Source organism: Takifugu rubripes, chromosome 13 (genome assembly GCF_901000725.2).
Source record: "Takifugu rubripes chromosome 13, fTakRub1.2, whole genome shotgun sequence".
In the NCBI taxonomy this organism is placed as follows: domain Eukaryota; kingdom Metazoa; phylum Chordata; class Actinopteri; order Tetraodontiformes; family Tetraodontidae; genus Takifugu; species Takifugu rubripes.
In genome coordinates, this window is record NC_042297.1 from 16,213,084 (window position 1) to 16,234,837 (window position 21,754).

A 21,754-nucleotide genomic window follows, 5' to 3' on the forward strand; every position below is an offset into this window, starting at 1 on the left:
ATGGAAACTTTGTTTTTTATTATTTATTACATTTAAAAAAAGTTCAAAACTCTGAATAGCCTGTTGTTACACTTTGGAAACAATTCAGTATTAGTGTGGGTAGCAATTCGCTGGCTTTAGATGAACTAATGTTAGATTATGCCTGGTACATTCATGGCAGCAGAGCAGGAGCCACAGAGGTTGAAGCCTGTGTGATTTCCTGATGAGCGCTGTCACCTGCGCTTGGCATAATGTCGTCCAAGAGACCTGTTGCCCCTGCTTACAATGTTCTCCTTAATAATGTGTTGCTTAATTACAAAGTTGCAACACCTGCTGCTAGGCTTGTGTTCAAAGCCTCCGAGAGCCAATTAGTTGATTCCGCAGTTTAGGGGCATCGTCATATCAGCAACATTCATGGGGAGAATACAATGGTGAGTATCTGTGAGTGTGTGTGTGTGTGTGGGGGGGGGGGAATACAGAGCAATTGATTGGCCTTGAAATATTTTTATATTCCGTGTATGAAACTTTGTTCAAGCTGGGTTTGTGACTGGTTGAAGCAAATTATACTTGGCAACATTTGCATTACTGTTAGCATTTGATTAATCATGCAAACGTTGTCACACAGAGAAGAGCTAAGCTATCTCTGGATTAGAAAGTAAATGAATCGAGGACGTATCTTTGTAAGGTGACATGTATCTTTGGTTCAGCTCTTTATGTGTTTTTCATTTGCGGCTGCTCTTGGCGACGTGCCCATGCCAGCGGATGGGCTAATACCTAATGTATGATGAGAGGGTGGCTTAATAACGTCCACAGGCATTCTTATTTCCCAGTTGTTTTGCTACTCTATTTTGCTAAACTAAATGGACTTGTGTTGCTGCTCATTGGCCCCAGGGGTGGCAAACAGCAAGGACTCGGTTTTGATTTGATGAGCCCCGGGCCTTGAGCTTCAACTTGTCAAACACTGGCCTTTGGTATTCAGGGGAAAATCACAATCGTGACACTACTTGTACCATGTTTATTTAAAAGATTTAAGTTAAGCCATCTTGTCGCTCCACATTTTGATCTGTGTTTTTTAGATTTTAGGACCTTTTTGATTATTCATATTGTGATCATACATCAAATATTTTAACTAAAACTAAGTCACAAAGTCTTCATATGTAATTAATGTAATATCTTTTTGCCGACCAGTTTAATGACATCATTGTCGTTTTAAGGTTTTTTGAATATTCTTCTGATTGTGGCATTGGATATGGATGGCTAATGTTTTTTCCTGCTCCTGTTGCTAGCTAAAGCTTCCACTCCAAAAACTTTATTCTCTCACATATTGACATACTTCAAACACAAGCTGGTGCTTGCAAAGATGTAAAAACCCACTTTCACACCAATAAGACATTTGCACACGATCGGATTGAGATTGGTTATGTTTGTGTATGAGTACTTTTTGATCATTTTTAGCACATTTTAACAATACCCTTATAATACCTTGATCAATTTGGTCACAATAGCCATGATGTGAAATTTTCACATGGTTTTAATCCCTAATTGTGGGCGACTAGAAATGAGAATGGGACAAGAACATGGAGGCAGGCAAAGAGCCGTTCGAGAACCAATCACAATCAGGGAACAAAGAGACAGACAAGACAACCAGGATCTGCTGAGCCTCTTGGACAATGGACTCGTGTCACTGCTGCAGCCACACAAACCAATGGAATGTTGAGGAAACTAGCGGAACTGGATTTTTCTCCACGTTGCACACTCAGCTTCTTCTCGGGGAGACATGGAAGGATGTGGCAGACATGAAAGGCATGATCAACATAGTTTTGGAGACGATTAAGATATCATCTACATAGACGGAATCAAATCTATTAGATTATCTCCAAGAAAATCCTTGATGGGAGTCTGAAATACTTTTATGGTGTAGTTAGCCAAATGGCATTACTTGGTATTTCCAATGGCTTAGCAGGGTGTTAAATGGCGCAGACTGATTAAGGTGATTTGAAGCTAAAGCTACAGATTTGGAGCCTGCAAAACTGTCTGTTCGTACAAGTGTAGCTGCCTGGAAAAACTGTCTTTCAAACAGCTTTGCACATGCAAGAAAAAAATCAGGCCCAGTGACACAAGACCGATCTGAGCAGCTACCCATACTCACAGTTTAACACCCCTGTGAGGAGTAAATGCACCTAAAGGGAAATGTTACATGACACTTAAGTTCATTCAGGATCACGCACTCACATGAGACGTAGGCCGATAAGTCCGTCGCCCTGGGAACCAGGAGCCTGCACATGCCCGCCTCCCTGGAGGAGGTATTATAATGCTACATATCCAGTTATCCAGTCTCACGAGGAAACTGGCTCAATTCGGATTCTGTCACATGTGAGATTTGGCTCGGAGCCTGATTTCAGTGAGATTTTAACGAGATCTGAGCATAAAACAGGAAAGCTTATTAGCTTTAACACTGACTGCAGCGCGGAGCCGCTTCGCCATCTCGGGAAGCTGCGCGGAGTGTGACGATCCAAGCAGTAAAAGATGATATTTATTGTTCACAGTGCAAACATGGAGTGTCTCTTTTGAAATTCTGCGAGGTGCATTGTTATCCGAGCGGGCTGATGCGCTCCCAAAAAGCAAATAACAGTGAAACAAATTCCACGAATGCTTCACATGGAATGAAGATTTAGATTCAGGCAGCCGATGGAGTCGCAGCGCGGAGAACAAAAGCTATTTGAGGCGCCTTATTTATTTTCCTTTTGATCTTGTGCGGCGTTTTGTTAGTGGCCCATCGGTGGTGAAAGTGAGTACATATGGATTAATGAACATACATTTGCAGAGCAACGGTGGGGGCCGTCGGCGCGCTCTGGAAAAGCCAGCTGATGAATTTTTAAATGTTAATCTTTGAAGAGCCAGCAGGAGTGCACTCCTCAGGAAAATGAGGGGCTGCCAGGAATCGGCAGCAGGATAATTAATTGTTGAGTCTTTACGGGGGGGGAAGGGGGGGGGGGGATCTACCGAGACACATTGCAGATATTATACAGCTGTTACCTCGTGAGCCAATTTTTTTTATTTTTTTTTTACCCCACCATCCCACTTCTTTGGATAGCCTGTGTGTGTGTGTGTGTGTGTGTGTGTGTGTGTGTGTGTGTGTGTGTGTGTGTGTGTGTGTGTGTGTTCGCATGCTTTCTGGCCCTCCCAAAGGCCGTGTGTGTGAGAGCCAGATGTTGCAGCTGGAGGATTCAACCTTGTTGACACAGAGAAATATCAGTGTATCAGTTCCTCTAGGCTTTACTGTGAATGTGGAAGGTAAAATTCTAGTTCTTTCAGCCTCTCATTGAAACGATCCGGAAGCCGTGCCAAGACCTTTTTAGGGATTTGGTTGCAATTAGTTTCGGCAATAAGTACTAATAAGAGTTTAAACACCTATAGTGTTTAAATCATTTTAAGGTACTTGCAGTCCAGTATTATTAGACTGTAGATTACAAAAGCTTTGACTATCTAACCATTTAAAATCTATTAAATTCCAATTTAATGCAGTAATAATCATAAATTGCACTCATTTTGTAAAGTGTGTGACCTCTTGGTGGTTAACATCAGTAAACCATTCTGATTAATCTTCAACTTTAGAACCAAATTAAAGCACGGTCCGCTAAATTCTTAATTTTTTTATCTCTTAAACTGGCTCTTATCACACAAGTCTGAATCACAATATAAACACAAAGTTATACTTTTATAATCTATTCCAATTTCTGGAACCTAATTAATATTTGTAATTTAGTGATTTTAGCATATTACCTTTCTTTTTTTTTAATACTGGGGGGATAAAATTAAATGTGACCTTTATATCTGGCCGCAATAATTCCTGTCATCATATCACACCCAATGTTTGGGCACGCACAACCAAAAATCGTCCCTTTTTTATTTTAGCAATTAACCCCTGCGCAGACCTAGAGCTGCCCAAGTTAATGAAGTTGAGCTTTCTGCCCAGGATTAATTAGAGCTCAAACAGGAATTTGGGGGTGGGGGAAGGGTGTCTAAATAAACAATGTAATAAATGACGCAGTCTGTGGTGTTTAATGCGCAATTAAATTGGTATTGTCTCGGGATCAGGCAAAGCGCACACAAGCTAGTCCCCTCAGCTTGCTTCATACATCATACCTTCAGTCTTAATGGTAAGAGCCAAGCTAAGCAAAGCCCAGGACGTCATTCAAAAGACTATAGATAAAGAGGCAGACACTCTTTATGGTAACTCATTACCAGCTCCACAAACAAACCACATTTCTTTAAATTCCCCCTTGGGCTGAGAAACAGCAGATGGTGCCTTAACATTACAAATTCAAAGTCAAAGTAGTTAATACAGTGAAATATGGCGACCACCCGGGACATCACAATAAAAATAACATGTTTAATAAATTATTTTTGATGGGTTAGGGTTAAATATTTCCCTTAGATTTCTTAGCTGAAGGTTTTTACACTGAAGGTTTTTTTTTTTTTTTTGGTTTTAGTATTCGACACTCTTGTTTTAGCTTCGGTTGGGGGTGAAAGAAAAAGCCCTGCTGTTACTTTTTACAGTGCAGTGCCATAACTACCGCTGTTGAAGAGTTCACATTCTGCTCTGATGAAAGAAACTGCAAAACGTGACACTTGGGTGGCCAAGTGTCCCTTCATTTGACGTGACTTCCATATTTGGCACCGTATCATTTTCCAAAGTGAGTCTCTGTGAGTCAGGGGCACCAGGCGGGGGCTCCTCTCATGTATTACACCAAATCATAACCACAGTGGTGTGCACGGTCTCATTGAGCCGATTTTACTACCGTGTGTCATCACCTTGGAAGTTACCTTGGCGGTGTTTTTTAGGCTCCAGTCTTGTCCGGTGCCTTTTCACCACATTCACCCATCCAAGGGTGCCAGCTGCAGTAAACTACAGGCTTCACACTCTCCTCCTCCGTCCACATTTCAAATCCTACACCAAAACGCCGCTGATGCTATTGTTACCAGTCAGAAGATACAGAAAATATCGTCATCTGTGCCATTCACTGCTGCTCTGATACATTCTGTTCTCGCCGTTCCCTTTTTTTCCTGCAACCCTGAGCAAACGCTCCCTCTCGTGTTTGAGTGCATTCATGGCGTTTCCGTGGAAGCGTACGGCCTTACGTGCTCCAAACAAAGGTCCACTTTAATTCACCCATCACGCGTCGGTTCAACCCGGCCGTCAAGGAGCGTGTCTTATGTGTTGCTTGACAGACAAGTGCACACGGCGTGATAGCGGCGTCAAAGAAGAGCGGGAATAAAACAACACGGAAGATGGGCAAAAACTACAAGACAGCTGCAGTGGAACCATTTCTCCTAAACAATCACTCACCATGCAACTTCCTGAGGACACTAGACGTGGAATGATTCTAGGGGGGTTCTATAAACACTTGCAGGCTAGCAGTTGAGCTGAAGCTTCATATAGGAACAAAATCTCTGCAGGTCGCAGAGAAGAACCTCCCACTCAGCAGGCTTCTTCTCATGAATACGCCTCAGTGCAATATACACTCATAAAAACAACACTCAAAATGAACTGAGCACAAATAAATAGGCTTAAAAGATATAATTAGTATGGATAACATGAGTAAACGGATGCTATATTCAGCTATTTAACAATGTAATTACTGCGGGGAAGGAGCTGTTTATCAGCCAAGTGATCCCTGCTTTGATACTGTTCTCGCTTCCAGCCCGGCGCCAGTGTGAACGGGCAGATGGGTGGATGGGTGAGGTCTTCTACTGGCGCTGTCTGGCGGTCTGGTGAGGTGAAAGGAGATTCCCCCCAGAGACGGCGGCAAAGCTCCGCTGATTCTGTTGTTCCGTTCAGTTGCGTTCGTGTCTCTCCTCCCCTCTGCCAAAGCCAACAATGCGCGCTCATTTGTCCGCTTTTTCCTCGGTTAGCATGGGAAATTCTCTCCTTCCCTTGTCTTTTTACCCCTTTTTTGATGGGTTTTTGTTTTGAACACTTCACTATTAGGGAAAAAGAAAATCTGTGTTCAACCGCTCACTTGGCAGCACTTCATTTGATAATATGGAGGCACAAAATTCTCTCTGAGAGAAAGGTGCTCAGAAGCTGTTTGCTGTGCACAGTGGGCTAGTTTTAGTAGCATTTCTGCTGCACATGCACATTATGGTTCCTCGACCACTGACGAGGCAGGTTGATCATGGTTAAGTAGGCATTTTGTTTTTGGAAATTGGGAGGATTCACTGGACTATTTAGACGGGATGTTCCTGACTGCCTCTCCACAGAAGGATGAGCTAGCTGCAATGGAAGGGCCAAGGCTCAGATCCATTATTATTGCATTTCAATTCGTGAATTTGTTTGTACATGCTTTCCATTTGTTGTGGCATAAACAAACAAGTCAGCGAACCCTTGCTAGCGATTAGCCCCTGTCTTCAAATGCCCCCATTAGAACTGATTCAAACGGGATAAATTGCTGCACTGCAGATTCAGGCCACAGATATACATTCTTTAATCAAAACTGCCCCGAAGCAGTTCCGCTGTTTCTTCTGAGCCACACGGCGCTGCAAGTCAACGCCAACTTCCTGCTGGATAACGGTGTTGTGGACTTCCTCCAGTTACAAGCTATGTGTTATTCATTAGGAATCATGTCCCTTGGCTAAAGAAGGCAGAATATTCCACTGATCAATGCAGCTCGCTGGCAAACACAGAGATCATTTCAGCAGTATCATGCGCACCTCGCTAGTTCCCGTGTTCCTTCAAAGTGATCAGATTAAAGTCAATTTTCTGATTATCTAAATGTCTGTAAATGCTTCACCAGCAATTCAATCATTTGTCACTGCGTATGTGTTCACCTTAGCATACCACATGAATTACTAACAGGGCTGTGGCAGAACCAGCTGGGTCATGATGGATCAAGACTTGAAGGAACATTCTGGTCCCCTCGACGGGAAATGACCATCCATGGACTTTAAGCCGATCGCAGGAGTTCCCGTTTCGTCAAAACACTTCCAGCTTAAAGGTGGCCACAACATCAACTGGTGAAGCCTGGCTAACACCGGACCACCCTCACAAAACATCAGGGCCCTTTTCTTTTCTAATCATCCAACATTAAAGATTCTAAGTAATGATCAATATAGTTGCATTAGAACTAATCAAAGTGGTGGAATTATGATAACCGAGCCTGTATTTTCATTGTTGCAGTTGTTCCAGTGGAAGGCAGAACATTTATCTGTTTCAAGTCCAATGTCTCCATACTGAGTGATGAGTAACATAGCTGCCCATACACACGTCAGATTATTTAAACCCCAAGTGGCTTGTAAAAGAGCACTTCAGGATCCTCCAGAGCCACAACACCTCATTTTATAGGTTAAAGGTGCAGTTTGCAATCTTCAAGAAACACTTTTTGTCACAGCTGTTAAACCTGTCACAATGACCTGACAGTAGTAAATGAGTAATATGATCTGTGAGAAAACTATCCCCCGTTAATTTGATTTGTAAGAACCCACCCTGCTAAGTAAAAAGAACCATTTAGAGATATTATTTATTGTTTTTACCAAAACTGGTTGTTGCTATATTAGATTAGATTAGATTAGATTAGATTCAACTTTATTGTCATTACACATGTCACAAGTACAAGGCAATGAAATGCAGTTAGCATCTAACCAGAAGTGCTTAAGTAGCAAATAAAACTGTGATGAGGTATATACAATATATACACACAATAATATATGTTTATGATATCAATATATATGTTTGTATTTACAGAGTTCACAGACATGTAAAGGGTACATAAAAGTCATTGCAACCAAGATAAATATATATACCGGCTGTAACTATGGTGCTGTATTTCCTACAGGATCAATAGAAGCTATTTATGCAGTTTTTAACTATGTGTATGTTTTAACTATACAATAATGATAAAATATGGTAAAAATGTGAAAAGTATGGAAAGCAGTGCAAATAAATGGATGTAGGTAGTGCAAATAAACAGATGTAAATAGTGCAATTATTGTAACAGATCAGTGCAAATATAACCAGCTATTAATCAATCAATTGTAATGCTGCAGTCACGTAGTTTGCTAGTTATATCATATAATACGATAATATCTGGCTTTTACAAACTGGAGAAGAAAACTTGATGAAGTTGTGAAGTTGGTGTTGCTCCAATAGGTGACCGCACCATCCGGAGAGCTGGTAGAAGAACGCCCTCGAGGGGGGATAAGTGAAGGAAAGCTAGATTCATATCTTGCTAGCGGGTTTAAAAAGAATCTCCAACATGAAATGAAACTTGGAATTTGGGCCAAAAGAGATTTTTAATTAAACCAAACCTTGAATATCTGCACAGTTTCTCAGCGTATACGGTTAAAAATGGTGAAAAGATGAGAACTGCTCTCAAATTGTGATTTGCTTTTCCATTTTACAGCCATTAACAGCAGAAAAGTCAGTTTAGAGAAGACGACGGTGAGAGGTTGCTTCTCTTTGAATTTATCTTTGACTGCATGCACTCTTTGAGTTTAATGAATGCATAATTATGTTTGAAAGGGAAAAACTGGTAGCAGACGGAGCAAACAACAGCGTCGTTGTACGGTTGTGTTAAATGAGGGAAATTACAGCTGTGGGTGGATGGATGGATGGATGGATGGATGGATGGATGGATGGATGATGGGTGGGTGGGTGGGTGGATGGATGATGGGTGGGTGGGTGGGTGGGTGGATGGATGGATGGATGGATGGATGGATGGATGGATAGATAGATAGATAGATAGATAGATAGATAGATAGATAGATAGATAGGTAGATAGCGCAGCACTCATGCAACGATGCGACGGAGGGCTGCCCCTCGAGGCCGCAGCAGCTTTGACGGTTACGTAAGCAACACCATCCATCAAGCATCCACTTGATCAGGTTTTAATCAGACACATTATTTTAATAAAAAACAATCTCCATAAACCTAATAACGGTCTCGCGCCCCAGTTGCTCCTGCCGTTGCCCTTGTTGCGCGTGTTCATTTCATATTGCTTTTGCCTGTATTTACTCCAGCAATCACATGCCTCATTAGATACCTCATGCAGCATGACTGCTGTCTCCACTTTGTTCACCATGTAAACACAGTGGAAAAAGTCTTGTTGGTGTTACCTTAAAGTGGAAATTAATGAAGTAAAATATGTAGGTTTAGGAGCTTTTAATTGAGTTTGTGTGAATACATGTTTTCATTAGGAGCATCCAAAGAACTATTGAAGTGTCTGAGGTGGGCTCGCCGACATAAGAAGAACGAAGCACCTTTTGGGGCGTCGATGCCGGAGTTTAAACGCGGACCCCTCATGTGGGGCCCCTGCTCGTCAAACCCAATACTGGTACCGACCCCAGCTGCAGCTCAGCAGTATGACGGTGACACTTATTCCAGCTCTGGACTGAATTTATTAATTAAACTTACTGATGGAAATAATTGTAAATTGAATCATGTTATGAGCTTCGCCCGTTAGTAAGCGTTGTCGCGCGAACGCAAGTTTGTTGATGGACCCATTTAGATGCCCAAAGAGCTGAACAGATGAAGGTGGACGACATGAACTTAAATACAATTAAAGTAACTGTCAAGATGTAGAGAAATAAATAAACTTAAAGTAGAGCTGCAGGCATGACGTAAGCTTGTCAACTGCTGAAATACCGAGTTTTTGAGTGACATTTCCATGAAAGGCTTCCTTTTCTTAATAGCCCCCTTTATTGGTAAATATTTGCATTGGTGCGGGCAGCTCGAGGTCTGTGTAGAGCCCCGGTACAGACAGTCCTTACATCAGCTGGGATGTATTACTGCTGTTCAGTGTAAAAGCCCTGAGGACTAACCAGTGCTGCAGTGTCTGATTGAGCGGGCTGGCCGCAGACCTTTCATGACAGAGAACTCCAAGCTGTGCTCAAACACTTTGATGCTGCAGGAAGAAAAAAGCTGTGGTGGAGGCAAAGCGGCGTTCCCCCCCCCCCCCCCCACCTCACCCCGAGACACGCTGCCCTGCCTCTGTAGGGTGAAAGCAATGTTACTCCAGGCCCTGATCTTGGCGGGGATGCACAAAGCACACCCACTCACCCTGCCCGGCGTTTGCATCTCAGTTGGTGCTGCAGTAATCTCAGCGACAACGTGACGCATTGTGACCCATTTGTTCAGAGGAACGAGATAGGAGCATCAGTCATTGGGAGCTTCAAGATATATACAGGCCGAGGAAGGAAAAAAATGGAGCGCAGAAAGAGGCTAAAAGGCTCAGTCGCTAATAATCACACACACACACACACACACACACACTGCTGAAGTCTCGGATTCCTTTTGATCTACTGTGCTAAGACGACAGAAAGATTCACAAAAGTCTCAGAAATAGCAGCATAAGTTAAATGGGTGCACTCCCAAATAAAATCAACTGAATGGACAAAATCAATTCCTGCAGTCAGCGTTTTATTACAGGAATACAAATATTATTGTTAAAGTGGGCAAACTTAAGTCCTTAAAACATCCACTGTATCATTCCAGTGGGCGACTTGGAATCATTTAATACTGATTAAGCGCGCTAAAGAAAAACAGATGGAATGGCGGCATGGCTCAGCACGCTTCAATGCAAGCAGGATACCTCTCACCTTGACGCAGTTACCGATCGATTCATTTATTTATTTACTTTTCATTGGCTTTTCATTCGGCCTTGTTTGAAAAGAAACCTTCCCATCAGATTAGTGCTGCATTAAAAATAAAGACCGTGGCCAAGGCCAGCAGCCGACTTGATTTTAAACCCCTGGATCTGTCAGTTATGTCCGGATGTGCGGTAAACATCATGCAAGTTTAAGCGACATCGATCAGCTCCGGATCAATGTCGCTTCTTTTAGGGGACACATCGCGTGCACTGCACTCTGAATATGTTTTAGTCAATTCCTGAAGATACAAGCACTCGTTCATCCCACTGTCAGCTCCGACCATCAGTGAGCGGAATGTGCGGGATGCAGCGATGAGGATAGAGATGGTGCTCCAATGGGCTGGAAGGCTTTTAATTTTTGACCCTGTTGACTTTGCATGTATTCATCCTTATTTATTATGAAAAGGCTGCTGCTTTTCTAACTATTTCTGAATGTTTGTAGGTGTCACTTGCTCTTTGAGTTTTTTATTTCTGACTGTTAAAGCTTAAATTGCAGCCCAGGATCAAGAGTGTGTGTGAGACCAGGAATAAATCTAAAGCAAATACTACATTATATTAAAGGTGACCCAAAATATAGAGGTAAATATGAAACTTGTTAAGCTGCCAGCATGGATAAAGCCGATTCTTTAATATTTTTTCAATTTCCAAGCATCCTGATACAGTTTCAGCCGTATTGACCGAGGAAAAGAAAGTGGCTTCCCCCTTGAGGCAGGAATGCATTTTATCAATGAAATGGGACACAATTAGCTGTACGTCTGGCCAATCATCGACCCCCGAGGCCTGTTTTAATTGTGAATAAAATGGCGTTTCATCTCACCCGGAAGAATTTCCTGACATTAACACTTACAGAGCAGTATTTGACTGGCCCCTGCCCCAGAGCTGTCAAGAACGGCACATTGATTTTACCATTAGAGTCATAATCTGAGTGTTTTTCTGAGTTCTTTGGCACGACTGAATTAACTCTCCCTTTCATGGATTTGATGAGGGCGGTTGGAATTCAAGACTCTGCTTTTTTATTGAAGGACTGTTCTAAATAATTGACTCTTGAACTGGACTTACATTTCTCAAGTTGCCGTAGTTTCCAGACCTTTTGACCTTTCTCCTGTCTTTACACTGCCCTGTCCCCTTTGGATACCAGAGGGGAGTTGTAAATGCTGGATGTCAGAGCCGAAGTCCTTTTTCATGTTATTTGTCTGTAGGGACTGTCTTCGAGTAATGCACAACCAAGGACACATTTGTATCTTATTAAAGCACGGACGGCATTTCTGGTTGCAGGGGGGCAAAGCATTAACAAATAAGCCAACACACGGATAATTGCACAGATAATGGTAAAAAGAGAATGGAGTGGACTTGCAGAATGACCTTGCTTTGTGCCTCGTTTACTCTTTCTTATTCTCGCTCGCTTTTGTTGTACGGAGACGTGTTTGCAGATGTGTTTTCATGCTCGTAGCCTACTCCGACTATTCTCCAGAAAATCAAAACAGAATGTCGGCTGACCCTGACAAGGAAGTTAAAAAAAAACATCTTTTCCCTCCCTTGCATGATGATTTCACTTGCCCCTTGCTTGTTAAATGTGTTGTCTTAAGTTGCCTTGTGTTGAGTTCTCTCCTTGTTTATCACCAGCGCATTTACAAGCTAACGTGATGTCATTGACAGTGCACATGCCATGCACTATTTTATGGTGCCGACTGCTCCAAAATGCTGGCATTAGGACATGCCACACACATGATATCCACATGACGCACGGGCTGACAGGAAAAATCCACTGATACAAAGAAGTTAATGAGCACACGCTGATACACACTCGCAGGCATTGCTCAGTGCTTGACATTGTCCCCTTTCAAAGAAGAACAGGGGCTTATAACAGGCCCTGAACCACTGAAGTGAGCATATCCGGCTCGGCGAATTACACTGGCCTTGTTGTTTCTGGCTGGGCTGCAGTCTGCAGGGACTGACTTAGAGTAATGCCTTGCCCCATATCTCCCTCAGCACTCAGCCAAATGCAGCTACGCAACAGCGGCCCCACTTAATGTGATCTTCCGTGGCTTTCTGAGGTGAAAGTGGCAGAGAGACAAAGGCCAAGGAAAGAGTCAGTTGACTCATCGATGCGCACACGCACGCACACTCTCAGCGATGCACGACCACGCTCCAGAAATAGTTGGTGGCTTTGTATGTGTGTGTGTGTGTGTGTGTGTGTGGGCGGGGGTGCGTTTAAGTGTGCCCGCAGATCTGCAGTCTTGAGCATTTCTCAAAGATGTCTCTGCCTGAAAATAAAGCCTGCCTGCTGAAGTGGAGGAAATACACAAGAGAATCAATCATACAATTATCCAGATTTCCTCTGTCACCTCAAACAGAGAAGAACTCTGAGTCTGACCGCTGTGTTAGCGCGGGGGCGGGCGAGCGTGACTGTTCTCATCAGCGCAAACTTTGTAATAGGCAGCATGGTTCCGTCAATCCTCCCGGCTGCCAGTCGTGTTTTCCGTGGTGAAAGTGCGAGGCCGCGCGAAAGGCAAAAAGAGATCTTAGAATTTAGCAGCCAGAGACGAAAGGAGATAATTGCTGAGAAACATCAAACTCAGTGGTCCTTCACAGAACTGTGCCCGATCTTCCAACCTTCATTACTCAGACCCAGAGCATTTGATCTTCAAACCAACATTTTTTCAAATTAACTTATCATCAATCTTTATCAAGGTTTTGTTAGACCGTGGACACTGCCCCCTGCTGGTCTGGCATGTCATTGTATGTTGTGCGCGCAGCAAAATGTATTCAGGGACATTTAACTGAAAAACAAGTGACGGCCTTCAATCTCAGCATTACTTGACCCCTTGAGCAGAAAATGTTTGCGTGATAACTTCGACACGGCAATCAGCTCATCATTTCAGCGTGATTATTCACTTTCCTCCTCTAGTACGTTTTATTTGTCCCCCGCCTGTACTATTCCACGTCCTCCCCATTATATACATAGAAGAAAGTTTTACTCCTATATTTTTCCTTTTATGAATCTTCTTGAAAAGGTGCCCTTGAGTGAAGAGACTTATTATGCTCACCGATCACGTCTTTAATGATAGGAGAGACTTAAAGTCTGACTCTTTCCCCCTCTCAGATGATGCAAAGGTTCTACATCATTAACCAGCCAGCCTTCCTCGTATTGATCATCTCACAATCCTGAAATATTCACAAACTCCTCACAATAACAAAAAAAAACAATGAAAAAACATTTGGGAGTTGTTTGCAGTATGTGTGTACAGCTGCAGAGGCTGTCTAGTGTCTAGTGGACTCTCAATGAGTCCGGGGGTGGAGACCTCCAGACACTTGGAATTCATTGGAAAACCATGTTGTGAATGCAGTCTAAGAACTCTTCTGTGTTGGAATTAAGTCTGTTGAAGATGGTATCCAGTTCAAACTGGTCTTCTCTGGAGATTTTTCAAAACTCATAAAAAGATGTATTTTTTCAGATGAAAAATATGGACTTGGCCATTTTTTATAAAATTGAATAAATATATTATACAGCCCAACCAATCAGATCTTGTATCTTTAAACTATTGGCTATATCTTTAAATTCTCGATATTATTTGCATCTAAACTCAAACACAGTGCCATTTCCTGCTATTGGAGTACACTACCTAGCTAGCTTGTAGCAGTGTCCATACAGCAGGTAAATTTTAATACTATTGCCAGTTGCCCTTATTATCAAATACACTTCTTTCACATGAGGATGCATGGAGGTTCATTCTAATTTGCCCCACTTTGACCAAAATACATCAACAGAATTCCAAAAAAAAGAATAGAGGTCTATATTGAGACTCTTATCTGCACGTTTTGACACAGAAAGCACAGAACAAGCTCTTTTTTCTTCTGCTAGCTTAGAAAAATGAGGGTGTTGATCACTGACTTTTTTCCCCAACCAAAAGACGTTTATTGGTATGAACTGGGACAGATTATGTAAAGTCCAGGGCAGCCAGACACGCTCAGGGTATCAGCTGCAGTTGGCCTCCGACGTGTGCCCCTTCTCAATGTCAGAGCCGCTTTATTCCTGCAGCGATGTGAGCCGATTAATATCTGCAGCCTCCTAAGCAGGCGATCCAGGACATTAGCCGCGTCCTGTTAAAGGCCTGTTTTGTGTTTGCGAGGGGGATGATTGATCACAGGCGGAGAGGGGACAGCAGAGTAGGGACATCCTGGTGATATAAATCACATCTGATAGAGGGCACATAGATAATTGGTTGTCTGGCCCCATAGTCACGAAGAGCGGGCAACTATCTTCTAGAGGGAGATAAACTAAAGGGCAGCGCGCAATGATAACAACATGCTTGGCTGTCAACAGATGAGATGCAAAATTACCCACCTCCCATCTGCCCCCGTCCCTTCCTCCCATCCGCTATGTCTCTGTCCCTCCGCCTCGCGCTCTATTATAGTTCCAATCGGGAGAGGAGAGGTTAAGTGGATTGAAAATCACTTGCCAGAATGTTTTCTGTTTATTCCTCCCGCTACGCCGTCTCGGTAAGCAATCCAACCGCAGGGGTCATCTGTGAATAGATTTGCTGCGGTTGACCGTGGTTCGGCCGGATCGATACCGAGACGTCATCAAGGACTTCTAACCTACTGGCTTGTCAAGATCCTCACACTTATACTTTCCCCATCTTCTTTCCTCACGTCCCCCCCCCCTCCCTTTCTATCTCCTGCACTTTTCTGTAAGGGGTGTCAGCCCCGCTCAGCACTTTTGGAGATAAAAGAATTGTCTGTGCTCATGTGACACACACACGTACGCGCGCAGACACACACGCGCGCGCAGAGCCAGTCTTGATTAAATAGCCTGACAATGCGCCAAATGTACCGCACTGTTGCCATGGAGAACAAACTGACCTTGGGTGCATTGTGCTTCAAGAGTTGCCAGGAAGATACTAAGTGTGCATTCCAGCGAGGGTGAGGACAGAGTATGCAGCACTTCAAAGAAGGAGGTGACTATTTAAAAGTGTTCAGATCACAATGTGTGGCTGCTCTCTCTCACACCAATGACGAAGAGGCCTCGAAAGAATTTGGCTCGAGTTTGTTGTCTCCATTAGCGCTGTTTTGTCTGAACCGCTGGCCTGCTGGAACGGGACGCAGTTCTTCCTTTTGTGGAGCTGACGGCAGAAAAATGGCCTTTTCGAACAATAATTGCGGCTATTTTCCAATTCCCCTCCAGTTCCAATCGTTTTTTGATGCCCAATCCTCCACTTTCAGGAGACGATGGATAACAGCGTGCGAGGATTAGCGGAGCGGTGGTGGAGAATCCAATGAACTTGCATAAAAATACATCTGAAAAACCTGCGCATTGGATTAAATATTTGCCCGGCCCGTCGCACCATAATAGCGAATGAATGCGGAGCGAACAAACATGTCCTGAACTTGTGACGCAGGTCTTGAAAATTCCCCTCCTTTCGAGTTATTTTTAAAAGCGAAATTGACTTGAAGCTAAGCTCTGAGACACATAAACACAGCACTTGAAAGCATCTGAGGCAAAACATAAATACATGCGGATCGGGGAGGGGGGCATAAAGAATTTAGCAGTCATGTCAGATCCATCAACTTTAAGTAATGCAGCCAATTAGCATACAGTAAATACAGTGTTAATACATATTTATGTGCATGACATCTTTTATGTACCTTATCTGCCAGACTGCACACTTTATAATGTGTCTCACCACAATGCTGGAAATGTGGCATTAGGAAAACTGTGCGTTCCTATTTATTTTAAATTTCCCACACTGCGAAGAAGGCTCAGCTGCGTGGAACAAACAGATGCAGCGGTCTTATCTCTAAATGAGAGCTCCTTCTCTCTCTCTGTGGAGTCCTTTGTGCAGCTGAGGTTTTTGTTGTTCCCCGGGCTTCTGATAAGGCCTCCTGCTCTTCCTGAGCCAAATCTAGAACCTCACCGCAGGGTCCTCAGGTGGGAGTAGGCTCACCTGCTGCTCAGCGTACCCATTTTATCATTTGGAAACACATGGGGTGAGAGACAGATGGAGGTAGAGGGAGAGAGGGGGACACACACACTGAAGCTTCATATTTCCATATATTGACCTTCAGGCGCTCTGCTGAACTCGACTGTGGCATTTTCACCATTTGTCTGAGTATACAGCAGGCAGGCAAGGGGGGCAGAAAAATGGCGCTCACGCACCTGAATATTTGTTTCTCGTTTTTGCATTAGCGCTCTATTATCCGAGGGTGGTCACTTCATTTCCGAGTTCCGCCCGATGCCTGACGTCAGTGTCCAGATGAGAGACGGTTCTGTTTATTGTCACCCGCATCACGCCAGTCTTTTGCACGCAGCTGCTAATCGATGGGCTGTTTTGCTTTAGATTCCTTTTGGGATGGAGACAATCCATCTGATGTACGTTCATTTACGATGAGGAGATTGCTTCCTTTGCCATCGTTGTCCACCCATTAGCTTTTCAACAGCACTGGAGGAAATGACCACAAACCCAATAAATTCGCCAGGTAATAGCCTGTTTGTGCTCTCACCGTGTTGCTATTTTCTTAGCATGGCAGGTGTGTTATTATCGTCAGACAACAGCAACAAGAATTTGGAGGAGGAGAAGATGGGCTTAAGTCGCTTGTTGCGATGCTGTCAAAGAACATGTAAGATACTCTTTAATACCCTGGTTGCAAACTTGCTCGGGAGATTCTGGGAAGCTGCTGTTTTGACACGCAGTCTGGAAGTTTGTAAAAAGAAGCACCGCATTATATCAAATTCTGGTGAAAACAGAAATTAAGCAAAGTTTTTAAGTTTGTGCATTGTAAAATCAAAACAGAAGCCAATCGGTTAACTGGGATGAAGTGAGACACTGGTGCGTAACACATCTATTTTTATTTCTTTACACACCCGCTTGTACGAGCCTGCCCTCATCAACACATATGAGCGTCTGTGTGCTTCTCCTCCTTGGGGCCGTATTGATCTTGGCCAGGTAACTCCTAGCATGAATAATCAAAACCGCTACCTTCAGCCCTTCCTAATCAATATCTATTTCGACAGTGCGGCTCGAGCTGCAATTCAATATAAATGTAAAGTCACAATAGATACAGCTGACCTCTTTTGTTATGACAATGCCCATCTGAGCATCATCATAACAATGGCTTGAATCGATCGGGCTCGGCTTTATGCGGTGGTGTGTCTGCTTACGCCGATTAGCTGACTTAAGGTAACAACCCCTTTATTGCCATTCATTTCCTCAGGAGCATCTGGTGTGTATCCGCTGAAATAACTGTAAATATCACACAACTCGATTCCCTTTAACGATGCAACTTCAGTCCAGTCCGGCGCTAAACGGTGACGTGCAAGGTTATTAGGGAGAGGCGAGAGAGTGTCTGTGCATGGGCGCGTGCACATCTTCATGGGAACTATTTATTTCATGACTCAAATTGCAGATGACCTCCTTCCTTTTTAAAGCACCCAAAGCTGCCTTCAGTTAAGGCTGGGGAGTGCTTCGGCCTGCTCTCTGTCCCAGAAGCAGTAAACTTGGAGCCTCAATCAAACGACGAGTGAATAGATTTCTCTTTGACTGTTTATTCGGGCTTAGAATCGAAAAGAGATTCGCTCCGCCGTTTGTAATTTTTAAAGTCTAACCTTGATCCAAAGGCAGCTTGGAAAAATGTAAAAATCATAATCCTAATCATTAATTAATTAAAACGTAGCTGAAACCTTAATAAAACTAGAGCAGAGTTACTTTTCATTCCAGACTCTTTACACACACACGCACACGCACACGCACACACAAACACACACACACACACACACACACACACACACAGAGAAAAGCAAGGGCATCATAAGTGTAATAGCTGAAAGCCATTCAGGCGTGCAAATACCGTGACACCGGTTTGTGTTAGCCGGGTCCTCCTCATGCTGGCTGGGACTTTTAAATGAGCAGTCATCATTAGTGACAGAGGAAGCACCTGTTCTTGCCCTGTTACATCTACTCTCTCATGCGTGCACAGAAAACTGCCTGTGCAACAATAAATGCTCACATGAATCACAAATGCGCTAGTCCGAGGGTTTAATCCATGACTGTCAAATTTGTAAGATTAGAAAAAGTAAAATGCATAACTTGTGGACAAATGTCTAATTATGTGCTGGAGCCTCCTGTCAAAAGTGAATTTCTACGTCTGGAAAAAGCATGTTTTGCCTCTCGAGCATATCTGCCAGTCTGTCATTAGTGTTCTGTTGCACTGCAGCAAAGATCTTCTTCAGGGAAATTGCTTGCAGCGAGTGAATTCACGCCATAACATTCTATTGATGTTGTCAAAAAGAAGGTGTCTGGTTTGCTGGAGCATTTCTTAAGCAAGACACAGCGAAGCGGAGCCACTAAGAAAACAGGCCTATTTTGATTGAGCAATTGGCTCACGTCAGTAACACGTCTACGCATGTTGTAGGACAGAGTGGGACTTCGTTTCTTTGCGGATGTTTCATGTGAACGTCCAGCGTTACTTCATTTCTGTTGGTGGAACTAAGATAAAAGAATAAAAGAAAACTTCTGCTTTGAGGATTTTATCAAGTCAAGCAACTCAAACAGGATCTTTTAAACAAATTTGGCACTTTGGACAGACCTCACGGGCCTAATTCTGCATATTTGGTTCACTCATAAATCATCATAAATTAGGCTCTCATCACCCTTTTTCAGTCGGCTCTTCAGTCTGGGAATCCGGTGCAGTTGGCAAAATCCTTGACGGACAGTTTTCCGTTTAAACTCTACACCTAGAGAAGATAAATAACTAGAAATGATCCTTTGTCCTCAGCTGTGGTGAATGGGGAACGGTCCATTGATAATTCTTTTTCACGATCATGCACTCTGCTATTGTCTTCAAACCCCGTCGCCACTATTGTTGCAACCTGGACACTCGTCACATTTTTGTCCTGCACACAATTGAACCGTTTGACAACTTGTTTTTAAGTGCAAACAATCAGAATTATATTTTTTTAAATAACAGGTGCAAAAAGACCAATTTATAGCCACTTTAAAACTCAACTTTCATCCACAATTGCCATTAAAAAGTGTGTAAGAAATGCGCATGCAACATTTTAATGTGTTTTAGTACTGATTAAAATCAAAACTGAACGTTCCAGCAAACGTTTTTTTTTCCTGTTTACAGCATATCAGTTGCAGCAGAACCTGCAAGAACCAACAGTTTGCCGCCACTAATGAATCAGTATTCAAGTAATTGAAGAAATTTCGGATTTGACGCAGAAACTGCTGGGTTTTTATACAAGATAACATTTGCATGATACACACAGCAATCCCCCAGCGTCATGCTTGTTATGCAAACAGCATAATTTTGGCAAAATAATGAGACATTGGAATTTCTTCTCAAGCCGCTTCACAGAAAACGATTCCTTGTTTTTATCTGTTTGCCCTCTCCAATTTCCCTCTTGGTTGCTCACCATCACTTTTCAGACACGTCCCCCCCAAAAAAAGCCCAGCCGCACGCAAAACAGCCCCCGCGCCTAAATTAATTATCGTCTGCTTTTGACTAACAATGATTTAATTTCATGAGTGCTGTGACATTTGGAGAACACGTGAGGATGGAACAGAAAAGGTTGAATGACCTGTTTGCAGTTTTGTTTAGTATCACATCCTGGCAGGACGGAGGGACGAGGACATCTCAGCCGGGTGGCACATGATGGCCATTTTGCCTCACACAGCGATAGAGCAGAGGATCATAATGAAATTAAGTTGTTTTGTCCTGCAAACAATACAGGCTTGTAGAGATTTAACACCCGTTTGCTTCACAACTGTGTCGTATATCTAATTCTTTAGAAAGAAGTGTAATTGACCTGTCACAAATGTGAAAGAAAAACACGATTACTAATTTCCTAGAATTTAGCTTCTTTGCTCGGTGCACCACAAATCCGCCACAATCCAGCTGGTGCCTTGAATGGCTTCTGAAGTAAGTGGCATGAAAGAGTAATATCTCCTTCCACCACTGCGCACACGCACCTCAAGTGAGAACCATGAAGTGTTTGTGAGTGAGGGATTTGAGGCTGCTCTTTTGACAGGTTTAAACCCAGCCATCCAATCTTAATCCTGAGGGCAAAATGCTCTCTTGCAAAGGATTCAGTCATCTGCTTTCAACCTCTGACACTGACAGGAAAATACACACTTCCTGGCATCGCATACGCAGCGCCATTGTGCTTCAAACGTCTGTATCTCGCCAACGTGAACTCGGGGATACTCAGTTTTAACACTTTTCGAGCCAGTTCTCACAATTCCGCCCAAATTGAGCCATGTTTTGATTTATTTTTTAGGTATTTCCGTTATTGACTGATGAGGATGCATTCCGATGTGGGAGGGGCTTCGCAGCGGTAGTTATTGAGTTTGTTGGACAACCAAACAGCATCTCCACCCACAGCTGTGAAAACTGATGCACGTGTCCTACACCTTTTTTGTCCCCCTCCCAACAGCAACAGTAGCACAAGGACTTGCTGCAACTGACATGTGCTGTTTTACGTGTTCCACATTGGATTCCTTCTTTATATTCTCCGCAGCTTAGATTTTCCTTCCAGGTTCCACTTTGGCTTCTCTTTGGGATTCCCTTTCTTTATTATTTCAAATCCCCACCCTAATGAACTCATTCAGTGCATAATTTTAAGTGCATATGCTTACTCTTGTTTTGACAGATTTTTTATTTCTTTTATTTTCTGATTCCATTTTGAACCTTCTGGCATTTTCCTGTGTGTATTTGTGATTTTGGCAGCTAGGACACCCTTTTATTAATACTCAGATGGTCTTGTTATATTCAAAGTTATTACACGATGAAGTCTGTAAAAATCCAATGTTTCAGAGCGCACAAAGCTGTGTGTGTGTACGGCATCAGTGGTACTGCAGAAATGTAATGATGTATGCCGTATGCTTTAGCACAGTGGGACTAAAATAAAGCACATTTGTCAGACTCAGTTGTCTGTTTCTAAATTACACATGGGGGTTTATTTCCTCTCAGGCTAACTTGCTTCTTGCTTGAGGGTGTTTCTGTTTCACTTTTACGGGCAGTTGTGGAACAGAACACATGGGAACGCCGTTTTCACTGAAGCATTCTGTGCTGTTTGTGGTAGTTACGCCACCATGTTCTCACGCAGCGTTTTATCACCTGGTTTTCCC

The 21,754-nt window shown here is 43.1% G+C and overlaps 1 long non-coding RNA gene across 1 annotated transcript in view; it reads left to right on the forward strand.

The window, feature by feature from the left end:
* Window positions 1-354: 354 nt before the first annotated feature.
* The window catches only part of LOC105417277 (uncharacterized), a 34,216-nt gene continuing 12,816 nt past the window's right edge, over window positions 355-21,754 (forward strand). Inside the window, exon 1 of the long non-coding RNA XR_965028.2 lies at window positions 355-410. This is a non-coding gene — a long non-coding RNA (uncharacterized lncRNA). The remainder of the gene's footprint in view (window positions 411-21,754) is intronic.